The following is a 26,336-nucleotide window of genomic DNA, read 5'->3' as shown; positions in this document are numbered from 1 at the left end:
ATGTATTTGAATGTGCTGTAGAGCGTCCCGGCAGACACCGGCTTAATCTAAGCCCCCTGCAGGCTTTGTACTCCCATGTTTTCGCAACATCCAACAGATTTGCGCGATACATTGTTAAACATAGTGGAAGCAGTTGGAAAGAAAGGGAGAGGCTGGGGGAAATAGGGGTTACGGGAGAGAGGAGAGGCAGAGGGGAGAGGAGGATAGAAGGGGTGGTGTACCGGCAGACACTATTAATTTAATGGCCCTGCAGGCAATGACATTACGGCCCTGTTGGATGTTCATTGTTGTTTCAAAGTATTTTTTTTAAGATGTTGCTCAAAATTTTTTGTTGTGGAGGATGGGAGAGCAACTTTTTCACGGTGTGTGTGGAAATACAGACATATTGGAAGGTAGCGTGTTAGGAGACAATGAATGAAGATTAATCCAGGATGAAAACCAAGAAGGAGGCTAAAAAGAAAGGGAGAGGCTATGGGAAAATGGGGGTTACAGGAGAGAGGAGAGCGCAGGGTGAAGAGGAGGATAGAAGGGGTGGCGTACCGGCAGACACTATTAATTTAATGGCCCTGCAGGCAATGACATTACGGCCCTGTTGGATGTTCATTGTTGTTTCAAAGTATTTTTTTTAAGATGTTGCTCAAAATTTTTTGTTGTGGAGGATGGGAGAGGAATCTTTTCACATTGTGTGTGAAAATACAGGCATATTGGAAGGTGGCGTGTTAGGAGACAATGAATGAAGATTAATCCAGGATGAAAACCAAGAAGGAGGCTAAACAAACGTGCCTACAATGTTTATGGGAGAGAAGTTTAAACACAGTGCTAAGCGTCCCAGTAGACACCGCCCTAATTTAAGCTCCTTGCAGGTGCTAATATTACTGCCCTGATGCAAGTAAAACCCAACAGTTTCCCCCGTACGCCGCAAAAGTGCTAGAAAGCAGTTGAAAAATAAGGGGTTACGGGGAAGTGGGCAGTGTTTTATGGCGTGCACTTTTTTTTTTAGTTTGCAGACATCGGGTTAATGTAAGGCCCCTGCACTCGATGACATTATGGCCCTAGTGGATGCTTTGTGTTGTATTGAAAGCAGTAGGACACGGGTGAGGATCAAACGAAAGTAGAGAAGTGCACTGTTTTTGCAAGTGGGTGAGATGTGCTGTGTCTGCCTGCTGCAAGTAACCTGATCCTGGAATGCAGCCCCAAGATATCCCCACAGTTGTTTATGGAAGTCAAAGCCAGCGCAGTCACGTAGGGGTGAAGGGAGAGAGGCAGAGGGGAGAGGAGGATAGAAGGGGTGGCGTACCGGCAGACACTATTAATTTAATGGCCCTGCAGGCAATAACATTACGGCCCTGTTGGAGGCTCATTGTTGTTGTAAAGCATTTTTTTTTTGTTAAGATGTTGCTCAAACTTTTTTGTTGTGGAGGATGGGAGAGCAAGTTTTTCACGGTGTGTGTGGAAATACAGGCATATTGGAAGGTGGCGTGTTAGGAGACAATGAATGAAGATTAATCCAGGATGAAAACTAAGAAGGAGGCTAAAAAGAAAGGGAGAGGCTAAGGGAAAATGGGGGTTACAGGAGAGAGGATGCATGTTCTGGCATTCAGTACTGTTGCAACAGAATAAATAGTCATATGTTATATTTTAATGATACATCGCGCTTGATCGCCTCCCGGGCTGTGGGTTTTGTGAACTATGCGTTCTGATGCCAAACAGCACAGTGACAACGTGTCTTCGCTCGGACGTTCCCAGAGCAGTGTCGATAAATCCTACAAAGCGGAGCGTGGCGCGCGCGCTTGGCGGGGGCGGGGGAGCGCATTCCAGGCGGGGGAGCGGACCCTTTGAAGTAGGACGACAAACAGATTGCATGGCGGCACGATGCGCGTGATTGCCATGCAATCCGCTTTTCGGAGCACTTTTGGGAGTCCCTTACTATAGTCTCGCTTTGCGATCGCTTATGCGATAGCAAGGCGAGACCTAAAAACGCTTTCTGAACAGAAACAAGGTCCTAACTATATCTACCTATTGGTGACCGCCAGTAAGAGATATATATATATATATATAGCTTTGAACAAAAATGCCGTAACCGCTGTACTCCAAAGCAATGCCCGGGGGAGTATCAGCAAAATGGAGACGCTTCTCCGTATTTAAAGATTCCAGCAATCCCCTTCCAAAGAATGGGTGTCGACACTTGTGTTCGCATCTGTTCTTTGGAAGGGATTGTTTGAAAATGAGAAAAAAAATATATATACACATTTACTAAAAAAAAAAAAAACAGGTTTCAGGCACGTTATAGTTAGGAATTAGCATTTAAAAAACTTTAGAAATTCACTGAAAAAAACCATAGGTTTCAGGGCTGTTATAGTTAACTGGACGTTTCACTCCTACAAAACCGATGAAATTCCTCTGTTATAGTTAGTTCTGCTAACTATAACTCATGCACCCGCAATCCACTGCTGATGATGTCACATATTATGTCATTGATGACATGGTCAGTGACATCACTGATTACATCATCCAGTGAATGTGGTTTGGTTCGTTATTTAAATATGTATTATATATATAGCAATCTGCATTGAAGAATGAGTGGATATATATATAAATATCTGGATGGAGGATTTAGTAGCAGTGTGATTGCCCGTTTACTTGACTAATTTATAGTGTCTCACTAAATATATTGGATAGTGACTAAACTGTGTGAATATCTGTATCACTTTGTCAGTTGTTGTGTAAACTGCTGCACCAGTTGGTTACTAGCTACGTGAAAGTCTATATTATTTATTGATTAGTTAACTGAGTATTTGTATGGGAGAGTGAATGTGTGTGTGGTTTGGTGGGGGGGTGTGACTGCCCAAAGATGTGTGAATAGTTGATTCAGTAGGTATATGAGGTTAAGACTGCATGTTATAACAGTTGTTTGGGTGAGTGAATATCTTTATGGGTGTGGAGATGAGCAAATATATCTCGCAATGGTACAGGTACAACAAACCAGAAAAATAAAAGGCAGTGTATGCGACAGTTGTTGTATATAAATAAGTATACATAAAACTCAGTGATTGTATGAGTGACTGTATGGATAACTGTATACTTGTAATAGTGATTTTATAACACACTAAGTATGAGTTACTATCTATATCATGGGTACTCACAAACTTTCTCTTGGGGGCCAAATTTACAGTGTGGTTTGTGGCCAAGGGCCGCCCCTTGGGGGCGGGGTCATTGGGGGAGGGGCGGGGCTAGAGCACCAAAAAACCCAGTGACCATGAGGTGGAACACAGGTCCCTGCAGCGGACGCCTTCGTCCACTGAGCCACCGGACCCGGCATACACATATCTCTCTCTCTCCCCTCTCTATCTCCCTCCCTCCCTCCTCCGTCTCACTCCCTCCTCCGTCTCCCTCCCTCTCCCTCCATCTCCCTCCCTCTCCCTCACTCTCCCTCCCTCCTCCGTCTCCCTTCCTCCTCCGTCTCCCTCCCTCCTCCATCTCCCTCCCTCTCTCCTTCTATCTGTCTCTCTCCCTCTCCCTCTCTCTCCGTCTCCCCCTCTGTCTCCCTCCCTCTCTGTCTCCCTCCCTCTCCCTCTCCCACTCCCTCCCTCTCCTTCCCTCTCCGTCTCCCTCCGTCCTCCATCTCCCTCCGTCCTCTGTCTCCCTCCCTCTCTCCCTCTCTCTCCCCCTGTCATGGTTCCGCGAGCCGCCCGCCACTCGAGGAGGAAGGTTAGCGGTCTAGTTCTTGCGGGACGACAACGGAAGGCCGAAAGACTCACTTCCGGTTGGTCGCGCATAATAGCCGGGAACTCTGGCTACTGACCGCTTTGAATTCAGGTCATCGCCACGGATGGAGAGACGCCACTCCGGAGAAGACGAGTAACCGCCGACGGAAGGACGCGGCTGCGGACAACAAACGGTACAGGTACTGTCTTCAACCAAAGGCGCTTCAAGGATAGGAGAACGGCGGTCCTTGCCGTCTCAGCCCGTAACGCATTGCTTTCCACCGGCACACCAGAAAGAGTGCAGTGGAACGGGGGTTCTTACCCTCTTTATTATTTGCGCAGGAGCGCTGGTTTTTGTTCACCTAATTTTGGTTCCTACTCTGACCTAGCTGGATCGGGCATGTTATAATTTGCGCAGGAGCGCTGGTTTTTGTTCACATAATTTTGGTTCCTACTCTGACCTAGCTGGATTGGGCATGTTATAATTTGCGCAGGAGTGCTGGTTTTTGTTTCTCTTGATTTTGAACAGACAGCGGAGGCCAGTTACTCGCACGCCCTCACACCAGGTAAACCAGGGTCTCATAAGCACGACACGGAAAGGAGGAAGGAGAAGGAACGGGCAGAACGCTAATAGTGTTCCCTTCTTTCCCTCACAGCGTGTGTCCAGCGCCATCTAGACCTTGCGCCTATCTGGCTTCTACCCCGGGTACCCCCTTCTCCTAGACGGAGTTACACCTTGACTAGGGCAAGGTGGGGAACGGGGTGGTGGTTCTTGTCGCCTCTGCAGGAACATCCCACCCAGCAGACGGTAAGTCGTGGGGGGAACTCTGACAGAATTCGAAGCCCACGCAATACCTCCTGCCCGGGCGACATGGGTGACCCTGAGATCACGCTTCAAGACATCGCAGCCATCCTGACGACTATGCAAGCGGAAAACCGCAGTCTACGGCAGGACATCACCGCCTTGCAGGCGCAAGTGGCTGATCCCGGCACCGGACCTTGGGGACAGTACCCCACGTCTAGAGTGCTGCGAGAAGGCCTGTTAAGACCCGCCACGTTTCAACCCGGTGGGTCTCCCTCTGCTCCATCGCACGACACCTCCATCCAGGTGATAGCCCCGCATACCGTACAACTGGCCCTTCCTGAGCGCTTTTCTGGTGATAGCACGAAGTACAGCGTTTTCATGCACCAGTGCCAGTTGCATTTCATGGCCCGTGCTACCGCCTTCCCTGACGATGCTTCTAAGGTTGCCTTTATCCTCTCCTATATGGGAGGCGATGCATCGCTGTGGTCCATACCTTTGGTAGAGAATGATGACCCGGTGTTGTACAACTTACCTGCCTTCAGAGACACCATACGACGGATGTTCGGCCACCACACCTTTGTACAAGCTGCGGATAACGAACTCCTCGGACTAAAACAGGGGACCGCGGACTTGCTACACTATGTTACCACCTTCAACAGACTGGTAATAGACGCCCAATGGCCAGAGTCCAAGAAGGTATCGGTGTTCTATAGGGGTTTGCGGGACGACATGAAGGATCTCCTGTCCCAGATCCCGGACCCGCCAGACGACATCGGCTCGTTTATCGATTTGGTAGTGAAATTGAACTTCAGGCTACAGGAACGAAAGACAGATCGACACAGAGGCGGGGACCCCCGAGTACTGCCACAAAGGGAGAAGAACACCAACGAGGCGGTATACAACCCTGATACACCAGAACCGATGCAGATCGGAGGGATTCGGGGAGCCCTGACCAAGGAGGAACGTGAGAAGAGACGGCGACAGAACCAATGCCTGTATTGCGGCAAAAGCGGTCACTTCGTACGGGAGTGCCCTGTGAAACCCTCAAAACCAAGGCCAAAGAGACCCTTTGCACTTCCGATTTCCAGAGGAGACTGGTCGGGAAACGAAGAAACCCAGTAAACGGAGGGGGTCCGGTTACTGGGTGCGTCATCCATCAGGATACCAACCCCAGGTAACGGCGTCGGTTGCCGTCATTTCGGAATAGAAGTCACCCTACAAACACGATCAGGCCACGGATGGCAGGTGACAGCCCTTATCGATTCTGGAGCTACAGGCAATTTTATCGATAACCAGTACATGGCTAGCCTAGGGATGACAGGGGTACCAAAGAAGACGCCGGAGGCTGTGAAAGCTGTGGACGGGACGGATCTCACCTCAGGGCTCATCCGTTTCCAAACCGAACTTCGAGATGTCGTTCCAGAACAGCCACACAGAATCCATTACCTTTGATGCCATCGACGCACCGCAATTCCGCCTGATACTGGGTCTTCCATGGTTGGCGGCCCATAACCCACGGATCGACTGGGTGTCCAGGTTGGTGCACTTGGATTCGGAGGGTTGTCTGTCTCACTGTTACCTCCGGTCGTGTACTCCCGGCTCATCAGGTATACAAGCTCACGTGTTGCCCCTTACCAATACGGTCTTATCCGTACATGGAACGATACCTGAGGCGTACTTGGACCTAGCCGCGTTGTTCGACAAGAAAGGGGCAAACACCTTACCCCCGCATCGCAGCTTCGATTGCAGAATAGACTTGATTCCTGGCTCGAAGCTGCCCTGTAGTCGCATCTACTCGCTCACGGAAAAGGAAAACGAACACCTTCGTATGTATCTGGACGAGTACTTACGCAATGGGTTCATCCGCCACTCAAAATCGCCGGTGTCGCCTCCCCCCTTTTTCGTGGCAAAGAAGGAAGGAGACTTGAGAACGTGCATCGACTTTAGAGCGATGAATGCCATCACGGTAAAAAACAGGTACCCGTTGCCTCTGATCACGAACCTGCTGGAGCAAGTGAAAAACGCCAGCATTTACACCAAGCTGGACCTCCGGGGGGCGTACCATCTCGTCAGAGTCCGAAAGGGAGATGAATGGAAGACCGCATTTCGGACCAAATACGGCTTATACGAATACCAGGTCATGCCTTTCGGACTCTGCAACGCCCCGGCGGCTTTCCAGTACTTTATCGACGAGGTACTGAGGGACTTCATCGACCGGTTCTGCGTCGTCTATATCGACAACATTTTGATATTTTCCACTACCCGAGAGGAACACATCCAACACGTACGCTCCGTTTTACAACAACTACTACACCATGGGTTGTACGTCAAGTTAGAAAAGAGCGTCTTCCACACCACAGCCGTTGAGTTCCTAGGACACGTCATCACCCCAGAGGGGGTTACCATGGATACAAAGAAAACGGCAGCGATTCAACAATGGCCATCCCCTACGTCGGTGAAACAGGTACAACGGTTCCTAGGGTTAGCGAATTATTATCGGCGCTTTATCGAGGGGTTTTCGAGGATTGTCACTCCCATCACTCGTCTTCTGCGCAAAGGAGTCCGCTTTGAATGGAATCACGACGCAGAACAAGCCTTCCGAGCCTTGAAGACTCGGTTCTCTACGGCCCCCATCCTGCTACATCCGAACCCAGAACGGCCGTTCGTAGTGGAATCCGACGCCTCCCAAGACGCCCTGGGTGGGGTGCTGTCCCAAAGAGATACCAAGACGGGCTTGCTGCACCCTGTGGCGTTCTACTCAAGGAAACTCCAGCCGGCAGAGCGGAACTACACGGTTTCCGACCGTGAATTACTAGCCATAAAGGCCGCCTTCGAGGAATGGCGCCACCACCTCAAGGACGCGAGACATCCCATAACCATATTCACGGACCACAGGAACCTCCAGTTCCTCCATTCAGCGAGGGCCCTGACCGCTCGGCAGCTACGGTGGACCTTGTTCTTTAACGAGTATGAGTTTCACATCACCTACCGACCTGGTAAAAACAACGCCAAAGCGGATGCCCTGTCACGACTCACAGAATCCGAAGAAACCATGCCTGCTGACGTTCCTACCCCGATCATCCCGAACCGTTGTTTTCTGGGACTAGTCCTGTCTTCGGGTTTCTTATCCCAGCTGCGCGACGACCTACAACAGAAGGCCGCCTCGTCATGGATAGGGGAGCATAAAGGGCTCACCGCTACAGATGGGTTTCTCTACCAGGGGGACCGGTACTTCCTGCCTCTACCGAACCTCCAACAACGAGCCTTGTACATGTGCCATGACCACCCTCTGGCCATTCACCCTGGCCGTCAGAAGACGAAGGACTTGCTGTCACGACATTTCTGGTGGCCCACCCTAGACACTGATGTACACGCCTATATCGCACGGTGTGCCGTCTGCGCTCAGGGAAAAGGTTCATCTCAAACCTCGGTGGGGTTGTTGCAACCTACTCCTGTGCCTCCGTACCCTTGGCATACCATATCCATGGACTTTGTGGTGGAACTACCCAGAACAAAGACAGGATTCACCACCATCCTCACCATCGTGGACCATCTCTCCAAGATGGCCCATTTCGTCCCGTTGGAGAAACTACCCTCGGCGGCTGCCTTGGCTGGGATTGTCCTACGCAACGTGATACGTTTACATGGCATTCCGTCGGTGGTGATCACGGATAGGGGCTCCCAGTTTGTGTCCAAGTTTTGGAATGAGGTGCGTCGCATCCTGCACATGGAAGTGCGCTTATCCACGGCGTACCACCCGCAAATTGATGGCCAGGCCGAGAGGACCAACCAGACCATGGAGCAGTACCTCCAATGTTTACTCCTGTCCGTGGAGGACGATTGGTCTGAAGTCCTTTGGCTGGTGGAATTCGCCTATAATAACAGCAGACATTCCGCAATCGGCATGTCCCCGTTCTTTTGTCTCCAGGGACGGCACCCCCGAACGGCCCCTTGGGAGGACCCTTTCACCAGTCCTTTGCCCACTGTTCAGGCGTATCATGGGTTCCTTCGCGACCTGTGGCAACAAGCCAGGTTTGAGCTGGCAAAAGCTAAAGAATCATACAAACTGTTCGCGGACCGGCACAGACGAGCCGAGCCCCAGTTCAAGGAGGGTGACAGGGTATGGGTGTCCCTACAGCACGTTAATGCTCATGGTTCCAAGAAACTGTTGCCCCGGTTTGTGGGGCCCTACGTCATTGCTAAAGTAATCAACCGTGTTGCCATGAAGGTATCACTGCCACCTCACATGAAATGCCATCCGGTTTTTCACGTTTCCCTCCTGCGGGCTACTCACCCGGAGTGTGTTACCTCCGCTCCTCCTCCTCCGGTTCTTCATGGTGACCACATCGAGTACGAGGTCCGGGCCATTCTTATGTCCCGTAGAACCCGGGGCCGGCTCTTCTACCTGGTGGACTGGAGGGGTTATGGTCCGGAGGGAAGGTCGTGGGAGCCACTGTTGCATGTCCGCCACGCCTCCCGGCTGGTTCGAGCCTTCCACTTGGGTCATCCTGGCTGTCCTCGGCCTGCCACCCCGGTGTGATCCGCCGGCTGCCGGGTGGGGGTCCTGTTTGGTGGTGGGTGCTGTCATGGTTCCGCGAGCCGCCCGCCACTCGAGGAGGAAGGTTAGCGGTCTAGTTCTTGCGGGACGACAACGGAAGGCCGAAAGACTCACTTCCGGTTGGTCGCGCATAATAGCCGGGAACTCTGGCTACTGACCGCTTTGAATTCAGGTCATCGCCACGGATGGAGAGACGCCACTCTGGAGAAGACGAGTAACCGCCGACGGAAGGACGCGGCTGCGGACAACAAACGGTACAGGTACTGTCTTCAACCAAAGGCGCTTCAAGGATAGGAGAACGGCGGTCCTTGCCATCTCAGCCCGTAACGCATTGCTTTCCACCGGCACACCAGAAAGAGTGCAGTGGAACGGGGGTTCTTACCCTCTTTATTATTTGCGCAGGAGCGCTGGTTTTTGTTCACCTAATTTTGGTTCCTACTCTGACCTAGCTGGATTGGGCATGTTATAATTTGCGCAGGAGCGCTGGTTTTTGTTCACATAATTTTGGTTCCTACTCTGACCTAGCTGGATTGGGCATGTTATAATTTGCGCAGGAGTGCTGGTTTTTGTTTCTCTTGATTTTGAACAGACAGCGGAGGCCAGTTACTCGCACGCCCTCACACCAGGTAAACCAGGGTCTCATAAGCACGACACGGAAAGGAGGAAGGAGAAGGAACGGGCAGAACGCTAATAGTGTTCCCTTCTTTCCCTCACAGCGTGTGTCCAGCGCCATCTAGACCTTGCGCCTATCTGGCTTCTACCCCGGGTACCCCCTTCTCCTAGACGGAGTTACACCTTGACTAGGGCAAGGTGGGGAACGGGGTGGTGGTTCTTGTCGCCTCTGCAGGAACATCCCACCCAGCAGACGGTAAGTCGTGGGGGGAACTCTGACACCCCCTCTCTCTCTTCTCTCTCTCCCTCCCTCTCTCCCCCTCCGTGTCTCCCTCCCTCCCTGTCTCCCTCCCTCCCTGTCTCCCTCCCTCTCTATCTCCCTCTCTCTCTCCCTCCCTCTCCGTCTCCCTCCCTCTCCGTCTCCCTCCCTCTCCGTCTCCCTCCCTCTCCGTCTCCCTCCCTCTCCGTCTCCCTCCCTCTCCGTCTCCCTTCCTCTCCCTCCCTCTCCCTCCCTCTCCGTGTGCCCCTCTCTCCGTCTCCCTCCCTCTCCCCGTCTCCCTCCCTCTCCCCGTCTCCCTCCCCCTCCCTCTCCCCGTCTCCCTCCCTCTCCCCGTCTCCCTCCCTCTCCCCGTCTCCCTCCCTCTCCCCGTCTCCCTCCCTCTCCCCGTCTCCCTCCCTCTCAGTCTCCCTCCCTCTCTCCTTCTATCTGTCTCTCTCCCTCTCCCTCCCTCTCTCCTTCTATCTGTCTCTCTCCCTCTCCGTCTCTCTCTCTCTCCGTCACCCCCTCTCTGTCTCCATCTCCCTCCGTCTCCCTCCCTCTCCCTCCGTCTCCCTCCAGCTCCCTCCATTTCCCTCCATCCTCCGTCTCCCTCCCTCATCCATCTCCCTCTGTCTCCCTCCCTCTCCCTCCCTCTCCCTCCCTCCGTCTCCCTCCCTCCTCCGTCTCCCTGTCTCTCTCCCTCTCCGTCTCCCTCTCTCTCCGTCTCCCCCTCTCTGTCTCCCTCCCTCTCTGTCTCCCTCCCTCTCTGTCTCCCTCCCTCTCTGTCTCCCTCCCTCTCTGTCTCCCTCCCTCTCTGTCTCCCTCCCTCTCTGTCTCCCTCCCTCTCCGTCTCCCTCCCTCTCCCTCCCTTTCCGTCTCCCTCCCTCTCCCTCCCTCTCCGTCTCCCTCCCTCTCCGTCTCCCCCTCTCTCCGTCTCCCCCTCTCTCCGTCTCCCTCCGTCCTCCGTCTCCCTCTGTCCTCCATCTCCCTCCCTCTCCCTCCGTCCTCCGTCTCCCTCCCTCTCTCCCTCTCTCTCCCCCTCTCTCTCTTCTCTCTCTCCCTCTCTGTCTCCCTCCCTCTCTATCTCCCTCTCTATCTCCCTCTCTATCTCCCTCTCTCTCTCCCTCCCTCTCTGTCTCCCTCCCTCTCCGTCTCCCTCCCTCTCCCTCCCTTTCCGTCTCCCTCCCTCTCCCTCCCTCTCCGTCTCCCTCCCTCTCCGTCTCCCCCTCTCTCCGTCTCCCCCTCTCTCCGTCTTCCTCTCCATCTGCCTCTCTGTCTGTCTCTGCCTCTATCTGTCTGTCCCTGTCTCTGCCTATCTGTCTCTATCTGTTCCTGTCTCTGTTTGTCTCTATCTCTATCTCTATCTGTCTCTGTCTGTTTCTGTCTCTCCCTACTGCCCTCTGTCACCCTCTGTCCCCTTACCCGACTCTCACACCCAGCTGTCCTCTTGTCATTCTTTGTCACCTCTCCCCCCCCCATCCCCCAACCCCCCTCCGCTTGTGTGGCAGCTGAGGCAGCTTCCCTTCCAGGGCACACACACAGCCCCACCCGAGTACTTCACAGGTCTTTAAGAGACCATTTGCATGATAACGAGGCTTTGCTGTATTTCACCTCTTATCGCCCCAGCAGCTCCACTCGGACTATCGCTTGAATCCCCAGGCCCCCACAGAGCAGAGTCTGTGTTTGCTAACACTGTTAAAAAAAAAAAAACACCGGTACGATGTCTGCAAGGTCCGCGGGCCGCCAAGAAAGGCTTGTCGGGCCGCTGGCAGCCCGCGGGCCGTACTATGAGTACCCGTGATCTATATGAATAAATGAAGTGGTGTTTGTTAGAAGGCGATCTCAGAGGGGCCCGGAGGGGGCCCTGACAGGCCTGAGACCAACCCTCGAGGTATCGTAGCCGGGCACTGGCGGGAGACTCCTCAGGGGAGGAATCTCGTATCTAGGATCGTACACTCGGCACCACACGACAAAGAGACACAACACCGAGAGTTCTTAAGAGCAAATCTTTATCAGATCGGAGTGGTAAGATCTTTATGATCCGCAAGGCAATATATATACAAGTGGAGCACGGGCTCACAAAGTCTTGGAGGGGGGTTAGGAGGTAGCGGGACAGTCTTTGGGGGGAATGGATCAAATGCAGGAGCGTATCCGGCGCACAGCTCACAATCCTCGAGCTGGGGGATACGCTTGTCGTCGTGGGGTCCGGCGGGACCAAGGGAGTCTGTGGGCACTGCGAGATACTCAGCAGGCTCAAGCACGAGTTCGGAGGTCTTACGATCTTCAGGGAGCCGCGAGTCACTCAGCAGGGCTCAATCACAAGTTCGGAGGTCTTACGATCTTTCAGGGAGCTGCGAGTCACTCAGCAGGGCTCAGGTAGTTCCAAGGCGAATCTGCCGGACAGTCCCAGGGCACCCCTTGTTATAGGGCGACTCCTCTTTGATGTCCGGAGTCTGTGTAGGCAGGGGTCTTGTCACCTGGGGGTCACTTGTTGGGGGTTTCCTGCCATTGTCCTTTGATCCTTTCAGGGCCGGGTCGGGTGGAGCCCCAGACACCCAGCAGGCGTGGAGCCAGCCCTCAGGGAGGCCGGCAGGTCGATCGAAACCCACCGTCCCCGGGAAGCGCAGAGGTGTGATGGAAACTGCTCCTCCCTCTCTCATCCCAAGGGGGGCGCAATGTCCTCCAGCCGGAGTGGCGCCTGTAGGCTAGGGTCGCACTGGGGCCGGGCGGCCATCTTGGTGCATGCAGTGGGCACGCGGGCCCGGGGTGGCCGAAGGAGGAAGGCCTATTGACGGGGGGAGTCCGGGTCGGGTGCGTGTGTTCTGGTGGGAAGGATCGGCTAGGCCAGGGGCTCGGGCTGGTGTGAGGTGCAGGGGTCAGGTCTGACTATGTTACGAGGGCCGGGTCCAACACGCGTCCCCCCCCAGCTGAAAGCCGGAGAGAACTACCCATCTTCTTGGGGGTTCTCTTCGCTGAGGCGGAAGAACCGGGAGAGGCCATCGGCGTTGGCGTGGTCCGTACCAGGGCGATGTTCCACGGTGAAATCCATCCCCTGGAGGGAGATTGACCACCGCAGAAGCTTGGGGTTTTCTCCTCGCATCTGCATGAGCCATCGCAAGGGGCGATGGTCGGTCTGGACCCTGAAATGGGTGCCGAACAGGTAAGGGCGTAGTTTCTTGAGGGCCCAGACTACTGCGAACGCCACGCGCTCGATGGTACTCCATCTCTGTTCCAGGGGCAACAGCCTTCGGCTGAGGAAGGCCACGGGCTGGTCCAGACCCTGGTCATTTACTTGGGAGAGGACGGCCCCGATGCCATGCTCGGAGGCATCAGTTTGTACCACAAACTCTTTGGAGTAGTCGGGGGCCTGGAGGACGGGGGCCGTACACATGGCCGTTTTCAGGGCATTGAACGCCTCTTGGCAGGCAGGGGACCACTGTATCTTCTTGGGCTGCTTCTTGGACGTGAGTCCCGTGAGGGGACCGACCAGGCTGCCGTAATTCCGGATGAATCTCCGATAGTAGCCCGTGAGGCCCAGAAAGGCTCGGACCTCTGTTTGGGTGGTGGGGGGTTCCCAGGCTAGGATGGCGTCGTTTTTGGGCTGTAGAGGGGCGACCTGCCCGCTTCCGACCTGGTGCCCCAGGTAGGTTACCGAACCTTGCCCAATCTGGCATTTGCTGGCTTTCACGGTGAGGCCCGCCTGGCGTAGGGCGGTTAGCACCCTCCGGAGGTGTTGGAGGTGCTCACTCCATTCGGAACTAAAAACTGCGATATCGTCGAGATATGCAGCGCTGAATTTTTCCAGCCCGGCCAGGACTCTATTTACCAGTCGCTGGAAGGTGGCCGGGGCATTTTTCATCCCGAAGGGCATTACGCGAAAGCGATAGTGCCCATCCGGGGTGGAGAAGGCGGACCGCTCTTTGGCTCCTTCTGTGAGCGCAATTTGCCAGTAGCCGCAGGTGAGATCGAAGGTGCTGAGGAACCGTGCAGCTCCGAGCCGGTCAATGAGCTCGTCGGCTCGGGGGATGGGGTGGGCATCGGCTCGGGTGACCTCATTAAGTCCCCGGTAGTCCACGCAAAAGCAGAGTTCCGGGGCGACCCCGGCGGCGGCTGCTTTTGGGACCAGGACCACGGGGCTGGCCCAGGGGCTGTCTGAGGGTTCGATCACGCCTAGGGTCAACATTTTCGAGACTTCGGCTTGGATACAGGACCGGACCCGATCGGGGACTCGGTAGGCTCGGTGTCTCACTGGTGGGCTGTCTCCGGTATCCACGTCATGGACACACCAGTCGGTGACCTTGGGGACCAGGGAGAAAAGGTCCGGAAACTGCCCTAGGAGCTGGCGGCAATCCTCACGTTGCTGGGGAGTGAGAGACGGGGAGAGGTTCACCCCTTCTACGGAGCCGTCCCTCACCTTGGTGCATAGAAGATCCGGGAGAGGATCCGACTCTTCTTCGGACCCGTCGTCAGTGGCCAGTAGGAGGCTCAGCTCTGTCCGCACAAAGTGGGGCTTGAGGCGGTTCACGTGGAGGACCCGGAGGGGGTCCCGGGGTGACTGGACGTCTACCAAGTACGTGACCGGGCTCTTTCGCTCAACTACTTTGAAGGGCCCGGTCCATTTATCCTGGAGAGCGCAGGGTTTCACGGGGGCCATGACCCACACCAGCTGGCCCGGCTGAAACTCTACTAGTGCGGCGTTCTGGCCGTACCAGCGCTTCATCTCCTCCTGACTCGCCTCCAGATTGGCCTCTGCCAATTCCCGGAACCTCCTAGTCTGATTGCGGAGGGTCAGGACGTAACGGAACACGTCTCGGGGGGTGCCTCGGGGCGCCGCCTCCCACTCTTCTTTGACTAGGCTGAGGGGCCCCCTGACGGGGTGCCCGTAGAGTAACTCGAAGGGACTGAAACCCAAGGATTTCTGGGGAACTTCTCGGTATGTAAATCGGAGGCAGGGGAGCAGGAGGTCCCACTTACGCCGGAGGGGCTCTTCCAGGCCCGCGATCATCCCCTTCAGAGTCCGGTTAAACCTCTCTACCAGGCCGTTTCCTTGGGGGTGGTACGGGGTGGTGAACTTGTAGGAAACCCCGCACTGTTGCCATAAGGACCTCATGTATCGGGAGATAAAGTTGGTCCCGCGATCGCTCACGACCTCGCGGGGAAAACCCATGCGGGAGAAGATCCCCATCAGCGCCCGGCCCACCACGGGGGCCGTGACGGTGCGCAGGGGAATGGCCTCAGGGTAACGAGTGGCATGGTCCACCAGGACGAGGATGAACCGGTGCCCCTGGGAAGTTGGGGGGTCCAGAGGTCCCACAATGTCGATCCCGACCCGCTCAAAAGGGGTACTGACGACAGGGAAGGGCTGGAGGGGAGCCTTGCGCTTCCCTCCACTCTTCCCACTGGCCTGGCACGTGGGACAGGACTTGCAGTGGGCTTCTACATCTGCTTTCATTCTAGGCCAGTAGAAGTGAGTCACGAGGCGACTGTATGTTTTGTCCTGACCCAAGTGGCCTGCGAGGGGGACGTCGTGGGCCAAGCCCAGGAGGAGGTTTCGGAAGCGTAGTGGTACCACCAGCACCCGGCCGGACCCTAGCTCCACCGACTTCTGTTCGCTGTACAGAAGGTCATTCTCCCGATAGACCCGGTGCGTCCCCGTCTGGTCGCCTGTGGCCTGGGCCTCTGCCTGTTGCCAGGGCCCGACCAGGGAGGGACAGGTAGCCTGCTCTCGGCAGAACTCCTCTCGGGAGGGGCCCCCTTTGTGGCGCCACTGTGCTAATTCGGGCAGATCGCCTAACTCGGGGTCTGAGGTGGAGTCGGAAGGCGGCGGGTCGTTACTGGCGAGCGACTCTTCCGGTGGGGGGATGTGGGGGCCCTCGGCTGGGACCATCCCATCTTCAGGGGTCGGGGCGTCGTCGACGTCCCTCAGGGGGGTCAGTCGAGCCGCCATGGATCGAGTGGTGGCGCACACCCACTCAGGGAGGCCCATCATCCCTAGGTGGGTCTTGCGCTCAACTTGCCCCCAGGGGGAACTTTCCAGGTCGTTCCCCAGGAGACAGTCGACGGGCTGGGATGTTCTCACTGCGACCTTCAGTTTACCGACCACCCCTCCCCACTCGAAGGGCACCAGGGCTACCTTACATAGGCTTTCTGTGTTGTCGGCTGAAATGACAGGGCAAAATACGTTGGGGGGGACCTGGTCCTCGTGGACTAAATGGCTGAGGACACCAGTGATGCTGGCCCCGGTGTCGCGGAGGGCTTCTACTTGGTGGCCATTGATCGTGACGAGCTGGCCATATTTCTTTGTGTTAGAGGGCAGGAGGCTCCCAGGGACCATCTCCCTATCCCCTAAGGACACTATGGCCATAGCAGCTGGTTCCCACTCCTCGGCCTCCTCAACCTCCTCCCCCAGGGCTACATTGGCTATCTGTCTAGCGGGGGGTGCTGCCTGGTTGGTGCGTGGGGCCATGGGGCATTCAGGGTCGTTGGCGTAATGCCCGGGCTTCTGGCAACGGAAACAAGTGATGGTTACCCGGTGCCCCCGTCTCAGGGGGGGGCCGGATACAGCTGGTGGGGGTGCCAGGAAAGGCGGAGGTTGGGACCTCGGGGGACTAGTCTGGGGCTCTCTCTGCCCTCCCTGGTTTCCCCCCCCTCTCTGGCGGGGTGGTCCCTGACTGGCTCGGGGGTACTCTCCTACAGGGCCCCGGGAGACCCGGGTGTTGGTCCAGCGATCCGCCTCGACAGCCAGCTTTCTCGGGTCCGTGAGCTTGCTGTCGAGCAGATGCTGGCGTAGTTCCACAAAGCAGTTGGCAGCCAGGTGTTCCCATAACATAAGGTCAGTTAGTGTGGTGGTTACCTTGCTGCCCTTGATCCACCCATCGAAGGCACGGCTGAAGAAATTCACATATTCCACCCAGGTGGTACCCGGGATCTTCCTGCAGTCCCGGAACCGCTGGCGGTACATCTCCGGGGTGAGGCCGTACCTTGTGAGGAGGGCCGCTTTCATGTGTTCATAGGAGGTCTGCATGGAGGTGGGTAGGTCGAGCAGGGTGTCTCTCCCTTCGCTCAGGAACCGTCCCCATAGCCCAGCCCCCCAATCCTTCTGCGGGACCCGATGGGAGGTCATGGCGACCTCGTAGGCCCGAAACCACTGCTGAATGTCATCATTCTTGTAATATTCCTTGACCACATCCTTGGGGATGTGGACCTTCTGTTCCGTCGGGGCGGCCGCCTCCCGGTTCCCCGGGGGCCGCGCTTCTTTGCTTCTTGCTTTCAGTTCTATCTCCTTCAAGATGCGTTCATGTTCTAGTTGAAGTCTCCTTCCCTCGTGTTCTCGTTGGAGTTTCTTCTCCTCCAGTTCTCCTTGCACTGCAACTGTTCTACTGCTAGCTTTTTCTCGGCTAATTTCAATTCGCCCTCAATTTTGAGTTTGGCTAATTCGAGCTCGTGATGGCGACTTTTTTCTCTGTCTGCGAGTTCCTCCGGGGATAGGCCCCCGTCTGGTACGAAGCCTCGCACCTGGTTGCTGCTGCGTTCTCCTTGGGAGGGTCCTGCTTCGTCGTGGGGCTCCACCGCCCCTTCTGGGCGGGAGGCTCCAGAATCCACCCAAGCTTTCAGTCCCTTTTGCATATCTTCTTTGGTGTTGAGACCAGTGGTAGCGATTCTGAGTTCCTTACAGAATTGCTTTAGTTCTCTGTGAGTGTACTCTTCCAGCTGTTCCGCCTGGAACACGGTGCTGGCGTCGTCTTCTACGAGAACCACGGCGCTTCCTTCTGCCATCTTTGTCGGTAGTGCGTCAGCCGTTCACGGTACGATCTCTAGATTATGGGCCTGAATCCCACCGCTGCCACCAATGTTAGAAGGCGACCTCAGAGGGGCCCGGAGGGGGCCCTGACTGGCCTGAGACCAACCCTCGAGGTATCGTAGCCGGGCACTGGCGGGAGACTCCTCAGGGGAGGAATCTCGTATCTAGGATCGTACACTCGGCACCACACGACAAAGAGACACAACACCGAGAGTTCTTAAGAGCAAATCTTTATCAGATCGGAGTGGTAAGATCTTTATGATCCGCAAGGCAATATATATACAAGTGGAGCACGGGCTCACAAAGTCGTGGAGGGGGGTTAGGAGGTAGCGGGACAGTCTTTGGGGGGAATGGATCAAATGCAGGAGCGTATCCGGCGCACAGCTCACAATCCTGGAGCTGGGGGATACGCTTGTCGTCGTGGGGTCCGGCGGGACCAAGGGAGTCTGTGGGCACTGCGAGATACTCAGCAGGCTCGAGTACAAGTTCGGAGGTCTTACGTTCTTCAGGGAGCCGCGAGTCACTCAGCAGGGCTCAAGCACAAGTTCGGAGGTCTTACGATCTTCAGGGAGCCGCGAGTCGCTCAGCAGGGCTCAAGCACGAGTTCGGAGGTCTTACGATCTTCAGGGAGCCGCGAGTCACTCAGCAGGGCTCAAGCACAAGTTCGGAGGTCTTACGATCTTCAGGGAGCCGCGAGTCACTCAGCAGGGCTCAAGCACAAGTTCGGAGGTCTTACGATCTTTCAGGGAGCCGCGAGTCACTCAGCAGGGCTCAGGTAGTTCCAAGGCGAATCTGCCGGACAGTCCCAGAGCACCCCTTGTTATAGGGCGACTCCTCTTTGATGTCCGGAGTCTGTGCAGGCAGGGGTCTTGTCACCTGGGGGTCGCTTGTTGGGGGTTTCCTGCCATTGTCCTTTGATCCTTTCAGGGCCGGGTCGGGAGGAGCCCCAGACACCCAGCAGGCGTGGAGCCAGCCCTCAGGGAGGCCGGCAGGTCGATCGAAACCCACCGTCCCCGGGAAGCGCAGAGGTGTGATGGAAACTGCTCCTCCCTCTCTCATCCCAAGGGGGGCGCGATGTCCTCCAGCCGGAGTGGCGCCTGTAGGCTAGGGTCGCGCTGGGGCCGGGCGGCCATCTTTGTGCATGCAGTGGGCACGCGGGCCCGGGGTGGCCGAAGGAGGAAGGCCTATGAACGGGGGGAGTCCGGGTCGGGTGCGTGTGTTCTGGTGGGAAGGATCGGCTAGGCCAGGGGCTCGGGGCTGGTGTGAGGTGCAGGGGTCAGGTCTGACTATGTTACGAGGGCCGGGTCCAACAGTGTTTATATAAGTGTGTCGCTGACTAAATGTAAGTATGATCCATTGTTTGCATAAGTGAGTAGGATGACTGCATAAGTGAATAGGATGTGTGCTGGTGTTCAATGTCGATATAGGTGTATAAGTATATTTGATAGTGTTCTATTGATCATTGACAGCATGTATGAGTGAATCTATAGGTAAGTGATTAGATGTGTGTGTGGATCTAGGAATCACTGAGTGGGTTTTTAAAACTTGTATTGGTGTGTCAATGGATTCAAATATGGTACTCTGTATTTTACAGTGAGTGATGAAAGGTTATATTAGTGTATGAAGAGGTGTATCTGATTGTCACGTGGATGATGTTATCAGTGATGTCATTTGAGATATAATCAGTGATGTCACTGACCATGTCATGAATGATGTAATATGTGACATCATCAGCAGTGGATTGCGGGCGCGCAAGTTATAGTTTGCAGAACTAACTATAACGGAGGTATTTCAATGGTTTTGTATGAGTGAAATGTCCAGCTAACTATAACAGCCCTGAAACCTATGGTTTTTTCAGCCAATTTCTAAGTTTTTTTAAATGCTAATTCCTAACTATAACGTGCCTGAAACCTATGTTTTTTTCAGGGAATTTCAATGGTTTTTAAAATGCTAATTTGTAACTATAACGTGCCTGAAACCTATGTATTTTTCAGTTAATTTCTAAGGTGTTTTAAATGCTATTTCTAACTATTCCTACAGAGGTAGGACATGTGAAGAAAGAAGAAAAAATCCATAGAAAGAAGAAAAAGAAATGCAGAAAGAAGCAACAGAAGTCCACAAAGACGAAGAAAAATGCAGGAAGACATTCAGAACAAACAGAGAAGCAGAAAGAGGCCTTGTTGCAAAACCATCCAGTACCCTCAACTTTTTCAGATGGGTACTGGTGGTAACTGACTGACTAACCAGTCCTAGAGCCAGTGCTATGTTAAAAGACACTTAGAATACAGTTAAAACACCTACATACACTAGGGAAAACAATGCGTTGGGGTACTGACTGAATGATTAGAGTACTGCAAGGAGAGTGCCTGGGTGAATTTATAAGTGGTTGGGTTTTGTCGCAGTGAATGGATTAGTACATGGTGCTGAATGGATCAGTAGAGGAGTGCAAGGGGAGTGACAGGGTGTTTGCTGGAAGTGTATGGATACTGACTGGGGAATTGAAGGTGTGAAAGACAAGTGTGTAGGTGGTTAGAGGACTGCATGCGTAGTGGACAGGCGTTTGTAGCAGTGCATGTGTTAAATTCTGGGTCACTGCATGAGTCCTTGGGTACTGACTGAATGCTTAGAGTACTGCAAGGAAAGTACCTAGGTGAATTTATAAGTGTTTGGGTGCAGTTTGTACAATTTTTTCAGGAGGGGTCTGGTGGTAACTGACTGACTAACCAGTCCTAGAGCCAGTGCTATGCTAAAAGACACTTAGAATACAGTTAAAACACCTACATACACTAGGGAACACTATGCGTTGTGGTACCCCTGTGATTACAATGACCTCCTCTGTAAGCCCCTAGTATATAATAGGGCAGGGGGATTAAAACTACCTCTTAAAATGCACCCCAGGGCGCGTTTGCACACTGGTGAAGGGAGGGAGGGGGGCCTAATCTGACATGTGCAAACACACCCTGTGGCCGTTTTAATTTGGGGGAATAAAGTCCCCTTCAATCCTGAGGGTCCCTAGGGTCCAAGTAGCCCACTAGGTACATCCAGTAAGCGCCACAGAGCTGCGTTGCAGAGAGGTGTAAAAAGGGGCGTGGCCTCTTAATACCTGTCTGCAACGCAGCTTCCTGTTGCATACTGGAGATACCTTTTGGGCTAGTTGGCCCTCAGGGACCCTCAGTAGTAAAAGAGAATTAATTCCCCAACTTACAACTCGCCATGGGGTGTGTTTGCACAATGATGAAGGAAGCGGGCATGGCCTAAGGAGACAAGTCTGAAACACGCCCTGTGGCACGTTTAAAGTTGGAGAATTAATTCCTCATCAATCCTGAGGGTCCCTGGGGGCCAACTAGCCCACCAGGTGCATCCAGTATGCACCAGACAGCTGCGTTGCAGAGAAGTGTTCAGAGGACACGCCCCTTTTAACAACACTCAACTGTCACCATATTTTAAGGAATCACAACCTACAAAACCATTGTTGATTGAAGGCAAGGAAGAATATGAGGTTAAAAAGATTCTAGATTCAAAAATGGTTAGAGGAAAGACATTATTTGATCGATTGGAAAAGCTATGGACCAGAGGAAAGATCTTGGGGTGGGGGGGGGGAGATCTGACGTTCATGCGACTAGACTAATACGAGCCTTTCATCACCAGTATCCTCACAACCCCAAGCCAGGAGGTGTGGTCATGAATGTCAAGGCTCCGCGTCCGACTGCCTGTGCGGCAAACTGTGTGACCGTAATCTATTGTAGTCGGATTGGGGGACGCATATTGGGCTATGCGTTGTCCCGATTTGAATGCGCCCCCTGCAGTGATCGGACAGATCACTGCGGACACGCGTTAAAGACTCGGAAGTTGCCGGTCACAGCCTTTGAAGGTGCGAGGACAACCGCTCAGCAGTGAAGTGCGTTGGCAGCATTCGAAGTCGTTCTTCACTTCACCAACGGTTTGAGAGAGAAGGAGAGCTCATGAATTTTCTTAGTCAGGGTTTAATGTAGCTCCATTTCATTTGCAGAATCAGTTTTAGGCTAGCTAGCGTCTCGTGTGCGACAACGAGTTAGATAGGATATTAATATATTTATTAAATAGGAGTAGACTGTAAATATTGGAGAAACTTGTTCATAGCGAATCAGTTCCACTCACCTGTTCACCTCACGGAGGTCCGCATCAAGGAGTAGAATCCAGTCTTTATAACCGCAAGTACCTGAAAGAAAAAAGAAAGATAAAGTTTTAGTTATAAGAAATATTTGGAGACTGTCTGATAATTTCAATTTGGAGCATGGTCTCGGATACCTCTGTAGTTATAAGTTAAAGGTACAAAAAGACTCATAGAAGAGAGGCTAAGCCTCAACAAAGGTGGTATAAGTGAATGCATTCAATAAGAGTAAAATAGTGTAAAAGAATAAGCTAGAGAAGCTTATTAATTTGATGTTATTTAATTGCAGTTCGCAAAGTGTTACTCCAGAAGAAGCAACAGTGGGTGCCTAGCGTTGCAGAAGTGAACCCCAAAGTAAGGCAGTCTCTTCTCTGTCCCCTTCGGGGTTCATGCAAGAGCTTGTAACTAGAGGACTTGTGTGGAGGTCTGCAGGGGGAAAAGAGAACTCACATAATTCTGCTCCTGTGAGTGAACTGAGGACAGTGAGTGTACAAGGCCTTGACAGATGTGGACCTCAAATACTTCTCAACCCTGTTGTCACAAGGCCTGTCTGAGTGGGCATTAGAAGCTGGAAGACTGACCTTGAATCAGACGGGCCTCAGAGAGAACCATGGGATCCTATCCAATCTGATGGCTGTGTGTCTGATCACAAAGAGTAACACGCCGCTGCACATGTGCTTTGTGGATTTCAAGGCGGCATTTGACCTCGTACCACGTGACAAATGTTGGAAAAGTCATGGAGCATCCCGCAAAAGCTTTTGAGAGCAAAACTGTTATTACATATGAAGACGTGGGATAGAAACAAGGTCTGGATCGGAGTTATCTGTCCAGGGAAGTGGGTATATCACTAAATCTGAAACAGGGGTGCGTGCTTGCACCGCTGCGGTTTAACCTGTACATTTTAGATCATTCACCTTCCATTGCTGAACTGTTGTCTCATGCCTCAAGCCCATCATTTATTCAAATGACTTGCTTCTACTAAGTAACACGAGTAGAGTTAGAAAGACTGATCACCCGGCTCGCCATATATTACGACAACATGCTGGAAACTAACCTTAACAAGCATTTGCAATGTAATAGGTCTCGCATTTGTGAGAGTTAGAGCTATTGGTGCTGGTAATGACAATGACTTATACCCATGTGTTTTGGTGTGGAGTGGAGTGGATGTTTGTGGTATAGAACAGAATCATGTGGGTTGAATTATAATTGTTAGTTGTAGAATTGTGTGGTGTGGAATGGATTTGTATATTGGAAGTATGTGGCATTGTGTGCATTGAAAGTATGTGGTTAGTAATTATGGGATAACAATTGTACTGAAATTATGTGGAGTGGGATTGTGTTACATGGAGTGTAATTATGTAGAATGATATTTTGTATTGTGTAGTGGAGTTTAATTATGTGGTGTGCTCTCTAATATTGTGGCATGATGTGCAATTCTGTGGGGTGGATTGGATGCATGTGATGTGTTGTGTAATTGTGTTGTTGAGTTGATTTTTGTGGTTTGTTGTCCATTTTGGTGGTGTGGAATGGAAATGTGCAGGGTTGAATTGTGTGGAGTGGAAGTGTGTGGCGTTGACAGAAATTATGCTGATTGGAAATTATGTGACATTGTGTGGAGTGTATTAGCATGGATTGTGTTACCAAGTTTAAAAATGATGAAGCATAATTATAAAGAAAGGTGGCCGTTCATTGCACACCGATTCACAAAATTAAAACAAGTTGCTTCCACCAAAAAAGTTCAGAAATGCACAAATGCCTCTTCAATTTCAGACCTAAGCAAGGGGGAGCTGAAAACAACACATACATGTTCAACATGAGCAGGAGAAAAAGAAAAAAGTTCCAAGACCAAACACTTCAACACACCAGTGTAAACTTACTAGTAGATAATAACTGCTCTCTGGGCATTAACAAACAAGAACACGCATTGCCAAAGCTTATAGGTTTCACCTATGCAAGAACTATTGGTTTTGCCAATGTCTTTTAGCCATAATATGCAGTATGTGGCTATGCAGCATGCCTAAAAGTCAAGTTAGATGAAAAGCGATAAGACACAGCCAGCACTGGATGGAATGGACAAGCAAGGGTGGGAGTAGAGAGTGGCGGAGACACAAAGTTCTTGGAGGCATTTAGGTTTTCTGGCGATTGAACAGATGTGACAAACAAAACAGAAGGCTTAATAGGGGGAAGGAGGTCAAACAGGAGTGAAGAAACCAATTACAGAGAGATCAACCAGGTCTTCACTCCTTTGCGGAACTTAAGATAACACATTTCAGACCGCAAGGGGATGGGAAGCGAATTCCAGAGCGAGGGCGCCAAGTAGGAAAAAGAGCGCCCACCAACTCTAGCACGCTTAAAACGGGGAACAGAAAATCTGCATTGAGTGGAGGATCTGAGAGTGCGAGAGGGACAATATTGATGGACTAAGGTGGAAAGATAGTGAGGGGCTTTTCCAGCTTTAATACGATGCATAAAGCATAAAGCTTTAAATTTGGACCTAGATTCTATGCGCAGCCAGTGCAGGCTGCGCAGGGAGGAGGAAACAGAAGAGGTTCTAGGCAAATTGCAGAGTAAGCGGGCAGCCATGTTCTGGACCACTTGAAGCTTACGGGAGACCTCCTTGCAGGCACCCAGAAGTAGAACATTACCGTAGTCCAGACGCGATGTCACCAAGGCCTGGACCACTGACTTCTGGGTGTCGGGGGGAAGCATCCATGTGATCTTCCTCAGCCACCTGATGATGGTGGTACAGGTGGCTGCTACTTTAACCACATGTTGCCTCATGGATAACTGATTATCAAAGAGGACCCCGAGATTGCGTGCTGCTGTTGTTGGAGCCGGCAGTGGTCCCATTTGCTGAGGCCAATGTTGCGGGCCCCAGAGAGCGGAATCCGGACCGAACAGAAGTAGCTCCGTTTTGTCGCCGTTCAATTTCAGTTTGTTAGTAAGCATCCAATTGGCGATCTCAGCAAGCCCAGAGCAGAGAGAGGAGGAAGAAGAGTGCTGATTAGAAGAGAGAGAGAAAATAATCTGGGTGTCGTCTGCATATGAAAAAATAGAAAGTCCCGACTGTTCAGCAAGAAAAGCAAGGGGTCTAACATAAAGGTTAAAAAACAAAGGACTGAGAATAGAACCTTGGGGAACACCATAAGGGGAGTTATGAACCGTGGACACCGCAGAGGAGGAGAAGACTGAAAAAGTGCGGTCAGAAAGAAAGTTGGAAATCCAAGCAAGTACGGGGCCACCGATCCCAACAGACCTCAAGGCAGACAGAAGGATGGTATGGGAGACGGTGTCAAACGCGGCACTCAAATCCAAAAGGATGAGTGCCACCGTCTCCCCTCTGTCTACATGACGTCTGACTGTCTCGGAGACTCCTAGGAGGGTAGACTCCGTAGAAAAGCCAGCCCAAAAACCAGATTGGGAGGGATGAAGAACATTCGCTGATGCAATGTGAGTGGTTAAGAGACGGTTAACGTGCTTCTCCAATACCTTCGAGAGGCAGGGGAGCAAGGAGATGGGGCGAAAATTTGCTGGGTTGCTGGGATCCGCGTTAGCTTTCTTTAGGAGCGGGACCACCATCGCATGCTTCCAGGCATTAGTAACAGTTGCCTCCATAAGAGAAGCAATCAAAAGAGCCAAGATACAGTCAAGTGAAACATCGGCGAGGGTACAGAGGATCTGCGGGGGCATAGGATCCAAGGGAGAGCCAGACTTAATCTCTGACAGCAGTTTCTGGAAAGCGGGCATAGAAATGAGTTCCCACTTATCTAATAGAGGAAATGAAGACCGTGCAGGGTCGTCCTGAATGGGCGGTAGGTCAAGGTTCAATGTAGATGAACTGGATGAAGCAGATGGTAAAACTTCAAAACCCGCGTAGATGCTGTCAATTTTCTTCGTAAAGAAGTCCGCCAAAGAATTGCATTGACTGCTATCCAGACAGGGGGCTTTGGGAGCACAAGACATACCAGATAATTCCTGAACTGCCTTAAAAAGGGCTTTAGGACGATTCTGAGCTTTCAGTATAATGTTGTTGACGTGATTAGCCCTGGCGGTATTACATAAAGCGTGGTAGTTATGTAATGCGAGTTTGTAATTATCTTTATCAACCGAAGAATAGTTTGACCTCCAAATACGCTCCAGTCTTTTACAGCGGGACTTCTCCATTTTTAATTGTTCATTGAACCAGGGAGCAGGAGGGTGCCGAAAATGATGCTTACATTTACGTGCCGGTAAGCAGAGATCAATAGAAACTAGAAACCTGATCTCGAATTGCTTCTCCAGCTGTTAAATTTGAGCTCTCCACTTCGGTACAACACGCATCATGCTTGTCAAATGCCCCATCCCGGCACATATACACACTCCCGCCACTTCCCTTCCTGAAATACTGAGCCAAGTCATGCATCTTCTGACCAGTGACTGAAGGGGTTATGTGAGGATAAACTCTACG

At 52.6% G+C, this 26,336-nt stretch overlaps 1 long non-coding RNA gene and 1 pseudogene across 1 annotated transcript in view; both read right to left on the bottom strand.

Moving 5' to 3' along the window:
* The window catches only part of LOC146839245 (uncharacterized), a 113,670-nt pseudogene that overhangs the window by 21,220 nt on the left and 66,114 nt on the right, over positions 1-26,336 (bottom strand).
* The window catches only part of LOC146839246 (uncharacterized), a 55,500-nt gene that overhangs the window by 19,212 nt on the left and 9,952 nt on the right, over positions 1-26,336 (bottom strand). The window contains exon 2 of the long non-coding RNA XR_014981048.1: positions 21,877-21,937. This is a non-coding gene — a long non-coding RNA (uncharacterized LOC146839246). The remainder of the gene's footprint in view (positions 1-21,876; positions 21,938-26,336) is intronic.

The sequence above is a fragment of the Triturus cristatus genome, chromosome 4_1 (genome assembly GCF_964204655.1).
Source record: "Triturus cristatus chromosome 4_1, aTriCri1.1, whole genome shotgun sequence".
NCBI lineage: Eukaryota > Metazoa > Chordata > Amphibia > Caudata > Salamandridae > Triturus > Triturus cristatus.
Note: the sequence above shows the minus strand (reverse complement) of the source record. Positions and strands in the feature narration are given on the sequence as shown.